At 38.4% G+C, this 13,253-nt stretch overlaps 2 pseudogenes across 3 annotated transcripts; both read left to right on the plus strand.

The window, feature by feature from the left end:
- The first annotated feature begins 976 nt into the window (after window positions 1-976).
- LOC144514280 (uncharacterized) lies at window positions 977-9,691 on the plus strand (annotated as a pseudogene). Its single transcript, XR_013501300.1, has 9 exons — window positions 977-1,145; window positions 4,141-4,246; window positions 7,137-7,262; window positions 7,398-7,556; window positions 8,019-8,112; window positions 8,196-8,486; window positions 8,597-8,680; window positions 8,880-8,938; window positions 9,035-9,691. The product of XR_013501300.1 is annotated as an uncharacterized LOC144514280 (transcript).
- Window positions 9,692-11,146: 1,455 nt separating this feature from the next.
- Window positions 11,147-12,971, plus strand: LOC144514279 (E3 ubiquitin-protein ligase TRIM62 pseudogene; annotated as a pseudogene). 2 transcript variants are annotated; one of them, XR_013501299.1, is made up of 2 exons: window positions 11,147-11,190; window positions 12,150-12,971. The product of XR_013501299.1 is annotated as an E3 ubiquitin-protein ligase TRIM62 pseudogene, transcript variant X2 (transcript). The 2 variants fall into 2 exon arrangements; XR_013501298.1 differs by having other exon boundaries at window positions 11,155-11,194.
- Window positions 12,972-13,253: the final 282 nt, after the last annotated feature.

The following is a 13,253-nucleotide window of genomic DNA, read 5'->3' on the forward strand; positions in this document are numbered from 1 at the left end:
CCAACCTGGGCTAACCTCTGGTTATAGGGTGGTTTCTGTAATCATGAATGTGAAACTGCATGTATCAGCTACAATATCCTGTCACAGGGAAGAAACCCCCACACATTCTTTAAAAAACACTTTGTGAATGATATCTATATCCTCATTCAAATTGTGGGACTGTACTGCATCTAGACTTGTCTGTATATAAACAAAAAGAGAAAATCTAAGTTAGACCACTTCCTGTTTAGGTAGTGACATCATTTTCTTTTCTTTTTTTTGCCCAAAAAAGTCAGTGCTGCTTATTTCCTACACAGTCACACATGGAGCAGCATAGCAAGTTAACTCTTTTTCACATGATTTCATTTTTCTGCAGCCATCATACTATTCAAGTTAATTCATGAATGATGGAATGAGAAAATAACTTAATGTAGGGGGCTTTGTATTTTTTGATTACTGTAGTGTGACCATCTCATTGGTCTTGAAATAAAATGATTTATGTATACTGTACAGTAGGTTTTGCAATGATATCACCGAAAGTTGGACCTTCCAGATAGAAATCTCTTGCACAGGTCATCTCCATTTCAGTAATTAATTATACGACTACTAAAACCAACTGGCTGCACCAGTGATGATGTAGGTGTGTCCCGCTAAAGGGTGTGAATACTTATGCAAACAGGTAAATAATTAAAATTACTTTGTGGAGGTTTTCTGTTTTCGAAAAAAAGGCACACATCTATTTTGATTTCATGTTGTAAACCAATAAAACATGAAAACTTCCAATTGCATTCTTTTTACAGACACTGAATTTTCCTCTAATCAGCTGCAGGTAAAAAAATATATAGTATATAAATATAAAAAATATATATACATTTGGAAGTACAGCATCATTGTTTAACTTCATCTAAACTCTGTATAACCTCATAATTAATGCTTATTCATGTCAGATCAGTGAATGTAGGTTAGAACCTGCCTTCTCATTTCCTTCCTCAGTTCAGTTCAAGGAAATTACTCTTGTTCGCACGGACTGCTGGCCCACCTTTAGACAATGATCAGTAGAGTGCACACACCGTTGGCTGTATCCTCTACAGTCTAGTATTTGCTATAAAGAGGCGATGAAGGACATACTTGTACTGCTGGTTCTACTGAATTCCCAAACTACCAAGGTACAGTAGGCTTTGTGTCTGACTGTAAGTCTATAATGCATGTTTGCTGTGTTTATCATGGACTCTGGACAGATTGGATATCCGCCAGCATCCGAATTCTTCTGTTGATCAACATGCTGCTGAAACACATTGTGAACTGTTGGTTTAAATTTCACTTTCTTGGATTAGTTCAAGGGAATGTGAAGTTATACGCACAGAGTACTTTCAAAATCAGCATTTGAAAATTTGTAAAATGATGTTGATAAACGATGTCTGAAATGTAAATTAATACATTTGATCTTTTCACATCTTTCTAACTTTGTCACCTGCCATGGAGTCAACAAAAGAAGAATGTATCATTTATTTTATGTATCAATGCCAGTTTTGCGCTGTGTGACAATGTTACATTACATTACAGTAGAAAGTAGTACTGGGAACTTCTATGTATATTTGGTTTTGATTCCTTGGCATCTGATGCAATTTCAGACTGAATATCTCATTGTTAAGATACCAAGCTATGTAATGAAGCAACCCTTAGTACTTCTGTCTGCATTCCTGTTACACGAGTTTAGGAATGCAGCCAGGAGCAAAAAAGGAAAAACAGCTTGTTCTTTTCAATAAGCTGTGGAGCTTCACAGAAGTTTATCTTTATGATCATCACATCCCGTGCTACCAGTGGTCACACCACAGATGAAGTCTGTGCATTGGAACCGAGGGCTTCTAGCTTTCCGCCTCTGTTTCCTGTAATACAAGAAATGCACTGCTTCTGTCAGCATATTCTAACTTCTGTTTGTCATTGGAGGGCACTGTGGTGAGAGACTTTCAACTCTTATGCACAGCACAGGTGTATCAGTAATCATGACCTTTTAGCAATACAGTGGTTCTAGTAGCTGTATTTATGAAAAATTTGATATGTGTGAGGGAGAGAGTGAGCTTCCCAAAATAACAACTTCATAAGTCATTCGTACAATCAGCAATCAGGCCCATATTTACGATTTATTGTACTTATTGGCCGTAATACCTAAGACAGGCGCAAACAGGAAGTATAAGAGCGCCAAACAAACACAGGACTTTCACCCATGGATGTATAACAGCCATGCTTTCACCCAGGAGACCGGGGTTTGTGTCCTGTTAAAAAAATAAAATAAAAAACGTGAATGTTTATAACATTACGGAACAAACAGGAGGCGCGCTCAAACAAGAGAGCATTGCCGCAAGCACCTATTTTTCAGGGCGCGTTGGCTACTGCACCTTAAGATAAACGAAGTTCAACTTTTGGGACACAGCAATGCACACAGCATGTCACGTGACGAAGAACAAGCAAACAGCCGGTATCTTTCCTTTCTTTCATAAATATCAGTCTTGAGATATCACGGCTGCAGCTGTGTTTGCAGCGGTTTGGAGATGGCTGGTCCAATCTTTAACTAGAGATGGTCCGATACCATTTTTTTGCTTTTCCGATACCGATTCCAATACCTGAACTTGCGTATCGGCCAATACCGAGTACCGATCCGATACCAGTGTGTCATATATTTTATTATGTTTTAAGAACTGTATACTACTATCCCTGTGTGGATGTGATATTATTTCTATCTTTGTTGTCGGTCTGGCTCAGGTTAAACTCTTTGTGAAACATGAATGCCACAGAACGTTCTTTTAGTATGCAGTTTGATAGTCAGTTATAATGGAAAAAGAACATAAATAAACTACTTTGACGTAGATTTTCTTTAGGGGCTTTATTACGTGGTATCGGATCGGTGCATAAACTCCAGTACTTCCCGATACCGATAACAGCGTTTTAGGCAGTATCGGTGCCGATACCAACATCTCTATCTTTAACAGAGGCAGATCTTGCCATCTATAGTAATATCACATATTTGTGAATTTGGGTAAATTTTATAAACCTAAAAATATAAGGTAATTGTCTACCGGCGGGCTCCAGGAAGCTCCATGCTGCACACAGCTTCAGAGAGCTAGGATAAGAGCAGGGGCACGTTCCATCTCAAAACGGTGAGCACCGTTTTGCTTGGTTTCCTGGTTGAACAACATGTTTCCTCGGAACGGTGTGCAATGTTGTGCAACAGGCTTTGATGTATGTTTTCTCTCGTTTGGTTGGTTTTATTTGCCTCATAACCGATAAAGTTAATTCATTAATCTGTATCGGCCTTGAAAAACCAGTATTGGTCGATCCCTACTGTGCACCAGAGTGTGTTCCGGAGCACCGAATAAAATAACATCCAAAAAACAATATTCACCTTAAGTGGTTTCAGTGACATGAGAAATACTTTCAAAATACTGTTTAAAAAATCAAAAACGGGCACATTACATGTCAGGATAGGTTTATTACATCAATGGGATGCACCCCCAAACGGCATTTTTTTTCTCTGCTTCCGAACATTTTCAATGATAAGAATATAGCTAACTGAGCTGTTACATGGAGATGTTAGATGTTAATGATATGGTTAGTTTGTTTTACGGTTGCTTGACTCAGCTTAGCAACGTCAAGAGTAGGCACCCAGAGCCCGACCAATATGCCTCACGTTTTATAGGCGGTGAAAGAAGCTGCATGTACAGTGCTCTAAACCAGAAGATTTTGGAGAGCCCCACAGAGAGGAAGAGACACTGTATAGGTGAAAATGTAGGTGCAGGTGGTCTGGCGCTACGTTAAGCTCCAGTTTAAAAGGGTGAAAAACCAAACCAGTCATTGGTCGACATACCTGTTTCTAGTGCTGGCTAGTGACTAAATTGTTGATTTTAAATTGACTATACTTACTGATTGGTTGACCTCAGAGCAGGTGCATTTCAAGAAAAAAAATGTAAATGGGTGATATACAAGTGGGCTGTAAATATTTCCCACATAATTTCAAAATGACTAAATTTACCTTGAAGCTCGAGGCCCTCCAGCCTAAATGCAGCTCATTGTCAGAGCATTACGAGAAAAGACTTATGTTCTTCACTATCCTCATCAAACAGCACAAAATGAGTTGCTCTTAAGTATTGTCTCTCTTTCCCATAGGTCTGCTCTCAGCCCTATCATGCAGACTCAGATGGAAACTGTCTCAACTCAACAACAGAGTACCTGTTAGATGGCTCTAACCTGTGCTGCAAGAAATGTCCACCTGGTAAGTGCAGTCTGACTGCAATTGTTAAATTTTCTTAAATAATACACACATACTCTTACCAATGCTCTGGTACATAGCGTGCTGAAAGACAAAGCTGTCTCAGTGCAAAATAAAAGTTATTTGATAGGTCGTGAAATATTGGTAGAAGCTTGGGCGTGGAGGTGTGAACAGCACCTACTGTAGCTTAACACATCAGTTTCCTTGTTTCATCCTGAGAGAAAACATGAAGCGAGTCAATTTTGTACACTATTCACTTGAGCAAAATTATTTGTTTAAAGTAGAGCTAGACTGATAAGTCAGCCACACAAATATATTCTCTGATATTAGCTTATTTTAAACACAATTGGTATTTGTACAGATAAGTAATGAGAAATTGCACTACAGAAATTACAAAACAGTGCTGCTCATACATCATTTGTCCACCAACTGAAAGGTTTATTTTTTAAGTGTAAAATGTCGCTGGGAGACTTACTTTACATACATACTTACTTACAAAGACAGCATGTGTGAGCGTGTGTGAGCATGATGAACGTTGTTGTAACCTTATAACGTTACCATATGGTTTAACCACCAAGCATTAGCATGAGCACCTAGTCAACGTAGCACATTGTAGTAAGCTTGATCGATGTTGAAATATCATATCAATAAATTAGGTCTCTACTGTATTACTGTGTCACAAGTGGCATGTAATTAATGAAAATAATGATGTGTGGCAGAAAGAAATTCTGTATTACTGTTACTGAGTATAATTCATTGACGCTGTATGATTTACGATTACTCTCGAACGTACAGTATCATCTGCTGTTTGCCGTGTTTTAACGGAAGTTAAAGCAACTAGAAGGGTCAAAGTTCATATGAAGCCATTGACAGGCGACCAAACGACAACCTCCATGTCATTGATTAAAATTTCAGATTTCTCTGGGTTCAAACATTGTTGGAAACATTTGGGATGTGAGTCCACAACTAAAAATATATAAGTGTAGTCGTTTTTAGACATTTTAATGCAGAAATATCACATATCTTTAATGGCTTCATACATGATAGAGTGCTAAAAGCATCCTCACCAGTTATGAACCATGTAGAAAACATGAAAATAAAGAAACAGCATTTTTTTGTCCTAGTATTATTAGTTTCCTAGTTTGATAAGGAAAAAATGTAATGTATGACTTATTATTTTGTTCAGACATAGCCCTGTGTGGCTGCTAAGCTAACATACTTGTTTGTATTTTCATACAGTATATTATACAGTATATTATATATATTATCACTGAATGTGAGGAAGGCTTTTAGGATGAGGACTAACCAATGTGTTTGGCAAATGTAATGCTATCTTGGATATTGTTGTTGGAGAGTTTAAACTTCCCCAAATTCAATAAAAAGCAGGACAGAGCCACTGATGTTAGCATTTAGCTTCCAAGATCAGCTACTGTGCCACAGCGTTGGGAAATACTACACGGTGAATATGCTAATCGTGAACAGGGCTGTTTAGGTTTTTAGTGTAACCTGTAGTTAGTTAAAGTGCTCCTTGGCCTTGGAATTAAGTCAGCCAGGCATGCTAATGATAAGCTTAGGGCAGAAAACTGCTGCTGCATTGCTCTCTCTATGTAAACATTTTCATGCTGAACTTCTGTCTGCACTGTAATGGGCATTTCTTTCACAGTAGGCATTTTGACATGTTACAGTGGGAAATGCATAGGTGTAAATAATTGAATTAATGATGGTTGAATTCCTTTTACCCTATTGGGGATTTCCCAGCAAGTGTTGCTATTTGTGTCACTTTATTGACTTTAGATTAGAGCTATCATTTTAAGGTTCATACTTGTATTTGGGGTTTCTACTATAACATGTTTACACATTACTATAACATGTTTACACATTATCTTCACATACTGTCTGTCTGAATATACCTCTATTCACTAAAAATGCTCAGTTTTAGCGTCTGTCTTTTTAAGCCCCTCTCCCGAAAAAAAAACTCGGTCTGCTCTGGATTGGTAAGCCTGATATGGGCTGTATGTATGTATGTGGATTAAGTGTTAAATAGTGTTTATTGACTTCTACTTCTAATAAAGGTCCCATCTTGTTAAAAGTGAGATACCATGTTTTTTTTTAATTATAAAGCAGGTGGAGGTGCTATATAAATACTGTAAAAGTATCAAAACACTTAACTTTATGACTTCAGTGATATGTTGCAGCTCATGAAGAGCAGGAATGCAGAAACATTGTCAAATGTATCTACGTTAGTATCGACACATTCTCATTGTGAAATTTCCTTGGAAGCATTTTCATCTCCCCACACCTTCCCAGTCTTGATTTGGGCCATGTGCTCATGCAGTAATTTGATCGTGTGTCAATGTGCCTGCTGACCACATCTCTCCCACTCAGTGTGGTGTTAATTGTTTTGCATCCCACTTCTCTACCATGCAGTGAGTAAGTGTAGCATCAAGTGCTTATTTGAATGCTTTTTAGCTGTAAAATGTCTGTACTAAATTGCACAGCCACAATCTCTTAATTGACACTACTAATTGCATTATTAAAAGAAATTTGTAAGTATTTAATGGCAGTGCATTTTATGAATAAAAACCTCCCAAGACATAAAAAACATGTAAGCCAGAATTCTGTCGTACAAACAAGTATGTATCACCATTTTATTTTTGACTGTGATGAACACTGTTTTGCAGATGTGATGATATATTTTACAGTAAACAAAGTCAAACCAAGATAACCGCATGGTACTATGATGTACAATGAGAATGCATGATGTATAATGTGAAATATATATTTTAATCTTTACATTTGTGTCCGTTAGTGGGATTTTTGGAGTTACAATGTGCTGTTATAAAATGCATTTAAAGTGACTAACGTGGATTCATTCATGTATATATTCTAACAGGACAGCGGTTGAAACAAGAATGCTCCGAAACTACTGAGACTGTGTGTGAACAATGCTCAACAGGCCAGTACATGGAGAACTGGAACTACGCTCGAAACTGCTTATCCTGTACCAAATGCAAAGAAAGTCAGTGGCTTCACTGTAAATCTCTGTAAAGCAACTTGTTGAAATAATTTGTTTTGTTAATTTTTTAACACATAACTGCCCCTGTAAGCAAAACATTATAACTTTATTTTTTTTATTTTTTTTACATACAATCAGCCAAAGGTCTGCAGGATGGCCAGAGCTGCTCCTCTACCACAATGTCCAAGTGTGTGTGCCAGCCTGGAATGTATTGCATCATGGGATTTGATGACCCGTACTGCACAGCATGTAACAAGTACAAGCCGTGCAAAACTGGTTATGGAGTGTCTGCGCCAGGTACAGCAACTGCTATTTTTCAAATGTCACTGTTTGTGTGTTTACCATGTAATACTTCAATATTTTGTTTTAAAATGTAGGCATAAAAATATCTAGTTTTTGTGAGGTTCAATTATAATCATTGCAAATCAAATTGTCAATCTGTCAAGAACAGAATTACAGTTTGTATGTATGGACTCCAGTATAAATGTTGCAATGGTCAATTAACAAGACACATTTCCCATTGCCTATCAATCCACCAATGTTTTTATTGTAATAACTATATCAGGTCCATCATAATAGTGGTTACTAACACCTGTCTCTATGGTCTATATAAACCACATACACTGTCAAACTTAATTATTAGTTTAATCCAAAGTATAACATGTTACATATACAGTATGTAGCATACACTTCAAATGAATTGTGATGTCTGATAGTGAAATGTTAGTAAATGGCAACACATCTGGGTGTTGTTCTCAGGGACAAAAAACTCAAATGTGAGGTGTGAACGGTGCCCCAACGGAACATTCTCTGACTCAACCTCCTCCACGGACCCCTGTCGGCCTCATACAAAGTGAGTGAAGCATAGTCACATCTGGACACAGCTGTTTGGAGCTCAGATCTTTGACCTCTCTCTCTCCCTCTGTTTCTCTCCAGCTGTCATGGGAGGGCTGTTGTTGAAAAAGGTGACGCTGCCTCGGACACAGTGTGTGAACCTGAGGTTTTAATATCCATCACACAGCCTCAAACCTCAACTAAAGAGCCTCACACTAAGACTGTGTTTACAACCGCAAGTACAGTGATGAGCACAGTATTAGAAACATCAGACAAGGCTCCACGAGGACCGACAGACCCCACACTGTCTATCAGCCCATCTGTTTCAGAGGTGGTATTCAACTATTCAACAAAAAACCCCGCCACCAAGCACAGTATCTGACAGTACACTGGGTACGGTAAATTATTCTGTGCTTCTAAGCATGTCATACTGAGAAAACTGTGAGGTCTAATCAGTGTTTCATTCTGCCTCTGTGTTGTGTCTGTGTTTACCTCTCTGTTAGCTGCAGTCTTTGCCGGTGTCATTGTATTCATTCTTTTCATCGCTATCATTCTGCTGGCCCTTTATAAACCAGTCTGGAAGAAAGGTAACTGCAATCCTGAGAAAAAAGTGCATGAATCGCGTCCCTTGTTTTGTGGAAAAGCTATGATTGTATTTATGTTATATTTATCTTCAACTTGAAATACAGAATGATAATGACCTATATTTCTCAACATCTTTATCAGGAACTGTTTGTGTCATATTTTCACTACCTTACTCAACATTCACTCTGCTTTTTTACCCAGATGCTGCAAGATTTCATCCTAAAGTAGATGCAAATGGGAATTGTGACAGTGGTGATGAAGTGAGTCTTCCTTGGCTTTTCTTCTTGAATACCTTTAAATATAGTTGTACCATACAGAATACTGAGAATCAACCTTTTTATGTCTTTCTAATGCAGACCAATCAGGGTTATTTGGTGAAAACACAGCTGACTTCCTTCACAGAAAGCTCACCAGAACAACAGTGTCTGCTGCAGAATGGGAAAGCCTGCAGTGGCCACAGTCAGTACTGTAACAATACTGAAACTTTAGCCCAAACAGACGGCTGCAGCAGCCAGGAGTCCATCGGTCCTTTGCAATCCACCGTATCTCTTTACAATCTTCACTCTGCTCTGTCGAAGCCCAGGCCTTTACTTTCCAACTCAGAGCCAGTCACCCCCCAGCCCAGCATTCCCACACAGTCCTCCTCTCAGCCCACCAGCCCACAGGTCCTCAGTCCAGTGACCACCAGTCCCCATGTCAACGTCAACATCACTTTCAATATTAACGGGTCTTGCGGGACACCTTCTGTCACGCCCACAGATTTGATGCAGGTTGACTCTAAACTCCCCTTTGGAGAGGAAGAGAGGTCCTTTAGCATCCCACAGCAAGAAGCCGGAAAACAATCACTGATGTCAGTACAGGAGAGTGAAAGTTACAGTGCATGAAGAGTCACCTGCATGGAGGACTACTACATCCATTATTTTTTTCTTTCTGTCATGATACAACATCGAAAACAATCTGACAACTGTCACTGTGTTTATATGTATATACAATTAATAAAAATGTGAATATTGTCTTTCCTTCAGTGATTTAGTACAAGTACAAGTAGGCTAGTTGTAAATTAAAAAGGAATATAAATTATGACCTGTAGTCTGCAGTCATCATAACATAACTTACATATATTTGTATTACAGCCCCACCTCCAATTTATCCCATATAACAATATGTAAATATGTAAAATATATTTAGAACTTACAAAGTTGTGTGAAAGGATTATGCTTTCATTCTTAAAGATGTCATACAACGTAATACTATAAGTATTTAGATCTTTTACAAAAGTAAATAAGTGTCCAAAATGTAAAGAATACTAGTCTATTACATGTTCTGCATTAATAATCTTATTTAAAAGTACAGGTGCATATGGGAATAATGGCAAGTAAAATTGTAAAAAGTAAAAGTAGTCATTAGGCAAGTTAGAGGCTGTCAGTGCTATATAATGAATGTATTAGATTACTTTTGCTGATGCATCACAGTGTAAGCAGTATTTTAATGTTGGTCAATGTGAAGCTAATCTTAACTGCTTTAGGTATACTTTTGGGTTTGGATACTATATTTTGTACACAAAATCATAATAAGCAAAGTAACTACAGCTTTATTAAATTGTAGACGAGCATAATGTACAATATTGCCATTTTAAATGTAGTGGAGTCGTAGTATAAAGTAGCATATTAAATGGAAATACCCAGGAAAAATAGAAGTAGTAGGCCTATGTCAAATTTGTACTAGGTAAATGTACACGTTTCAAAACTGATGGTAGTTTGGTAGTTTAGTTATATACAAAACATATACTGTAGGCTATGTGATTCTAAACTGGTGTCATACTGTAGACATCATGTTTAAAGACGACATACACAAAAATTGTCAGTGATTTTAGTATTTCCATAAAGTTGGGGGACTCAGATTAAACGCAGATTAAACAAAAGATTAAAGATTTTACAACACATAGCCTATTTACCTGTGACCCTCCACTCCTCAACCAAGTGTACTGGGGAGAATAAAGTGTTTTCTCCTGACACCTGCTGGTTGAAGGTAGACACTGCAGCCGGTGGAAGCCCTTCTCCTTCGGCTCATAAACGAGTTTCAGTGACAGTCCCTTTTTATGGCAACTCCTACACTCGTTTTATTTTTTTAAAGACAAACAGTTTCTTTTACGGATCTAGTTGCAGTAAGTGTATTTTAGCGTGTTTATTTGTTGTACTCAAGGTAGCTAAGCAGCGACGCTAACCGGGAGAACAGGGGGTGCGGAGGTCTGAGCCAGTCCATTGTTAGATGGAGTTAAAGTTTTTAAAGCCTCGTATCCACTGATCACATTACACAAATGCAAGGCAAATTAACTCGTATTCCCTATTGTAACGTATTTATCGACGAACAGCAGTTATCATGCAAATATTATTTTTTTATAACCCCCCCCCCATAGTTCATTGCAGTTGGTTGCGTCTGTTGCCGCTGTGTGCTGCTTTCCTTCCTGAAAGACAACACTTGCATTTGGAGCCGCGGATGTCACTGCCAAGAGGTTGGTGAGTTGAGGCTTTCTTATCTCCATTACTATCAATTACTTCAAATAGGAAGTGTCATATTTATATATTTTAACCTCTCACATGCCTCCCCCCCTCCCCGAATCCAACTTTTTTAATATGTAGTTTATTAAATTAGTTTTGCCCCCATTTTTGTGTCCGTGGTTCTTATCGGTTATGTTTACAAATCCAGGTTGAAAGCAATGTGGAGCAAGCCAATTAAATAGCATGTATGCTAAGCTACAGCATAAATGTTCGCTCGACACTTTGTGGTAGATGGTGATAATTAAAAACAGTCCGGGCTGTTAAACCCCTCTTCATAATGGGAATTTTTCATAAAGGTAAGTGTTCTTAACACAGGGGTTGGAGACAGGGGAGATAATACCGCTGCAGGTGTTTCCCTCTTGGTTGGTGCAGGCAGATGATTTTGAGGTGATCAAAAACACTTACTCTGAGTAAACGTGCTTTTCAAACAGGGCTACAACTATTATTTGTATTATTATTAATCTGCTGATTGATTTCTCAAGCAATGAATCGTTTGGTCTGAAAAATGTCATAAAAATATGAAAAAATCACATTTTCCCAGAGCCCAGGGGGACTCTTCAGATTAGTTTTGTTTGTCAAGCAGTCCAAGATCCAAAATGTATTTAATATACTATCACAAAATATTAGAAAAATGCAGAAAACTAATATTCAGATTTGAGAAGCTGGAACCTGTGAATTGGTTGGCGTATTTGCTTGAAAAAATGACCAGCTATGACAGCCCATTTAAATCACTATAAATAAGGTTATATGTTAAATATGCTCTGATTGAAGTCTGTTTTGTTCATGTTTAACCAAGTGAATCTGCCCCTGTTCATGATTTGTTTGTTATAAATGTTTTAGCCCTTGCACTTAGTGCATAAATATTAAAATATTAGTGGCATCTTATTGTTGTTTTTTTGTCATATTTCAACAGAGACCGTAAAGGTAAAGATTCCTAAAGATCTTGTCAACTTGTCTCGTCAACTCCCACATGGCAGTAAACTCACTTGAAGATTAAACCAGGTACACTCAGCTCCAGAGCATTGCCCTCGTAGATGCCGCTCAGTCTCCGTCTTTGCAAATGGCTTGCTGCTTGAAGGACGAGCTCCTCTGTTCAATCTGCCTCAGCATCTACCAGGACCCCGTCAGCTTTGGCTGTGAGCACTACTTTTGCAGAAAGTGTATCACCGAGCACTGGAGCAGACAGGAGCTTCACGGAGTACGGGACTGTCCTGAGTGCCGCAGGACCTTCACTGATCCTCTCCTCTCGCCGAGTCTCAAGTTGTCCAACATTGTGGAGCGCTACTCGGCCTTCCCGCTGGACGCCATTCTTAACGCTCAGAGAAGCTCCTACCCCTGCAAGGACCACGAGAAGGTCAAGCTCTTCTGCCTCACCGACAAAAGTCTGGTGTGCTTCTTCTGTGACGAGCCAGCACTACACGAGCAGCACCAAGTAACCACTATTGACGAGGCTTACGAAGAGATACAGGTCAGTTATAGCACACGTACTCTGAAAGCTCATTAGTAAGGGTAAGGCTGACATTTTCTTAAAACCCATCAGCGCTCTGTGCCACATTCAGGCAGTTGCACTCATTCTCCCCATGGGAGCTGCCCAGACAGTTCAGCCTCAGTCCTCTACTGCCCCAGAGCAGCTCCACTCAAGCAGTTTGGGAGTACTTTGGGTGCAAAAGGTGGGTCAAAGACGAATAAGGATTTAAAATGTGAAAATAAATGAAAGTGTCAAAAAAATGCCAATTCAAGCCCTTTCTATTTTTATTAGTGTTTTATATATATATATACATCTCAACAACAGGAATTTAATTTAGAAATGCAATTTAACTTTTTTTGATGAATCATATGATTTATTCCATGAAAAATGTCCTTCCTGGGTAACGGGAATGGATTTAAAAATTATTTCAATGTCTACCTTTTTAGCATATAAATGTTTAGGCATATCCATAGTTACAGCTAACCAAACACGCACAGCTAAAAACACAATTAATATGATATATTTGGGTATTTATAATTGACCCTTCGC

This window comes from Sander vitreus, unplaced genomic scaffold (genome assembly GCF_031162955.1).
Source record: "Sander vitreus isolate 19-12246 unplaced genomic scaffold, sanVit1 ctg524_0, whole genome shotgun sequence".
Taxonomy (NCBI): Eukaryota; Metazoa; Chordata; class Actinopteri; order Perciformes; family Percidae; genus Sander; species Sander vitreus.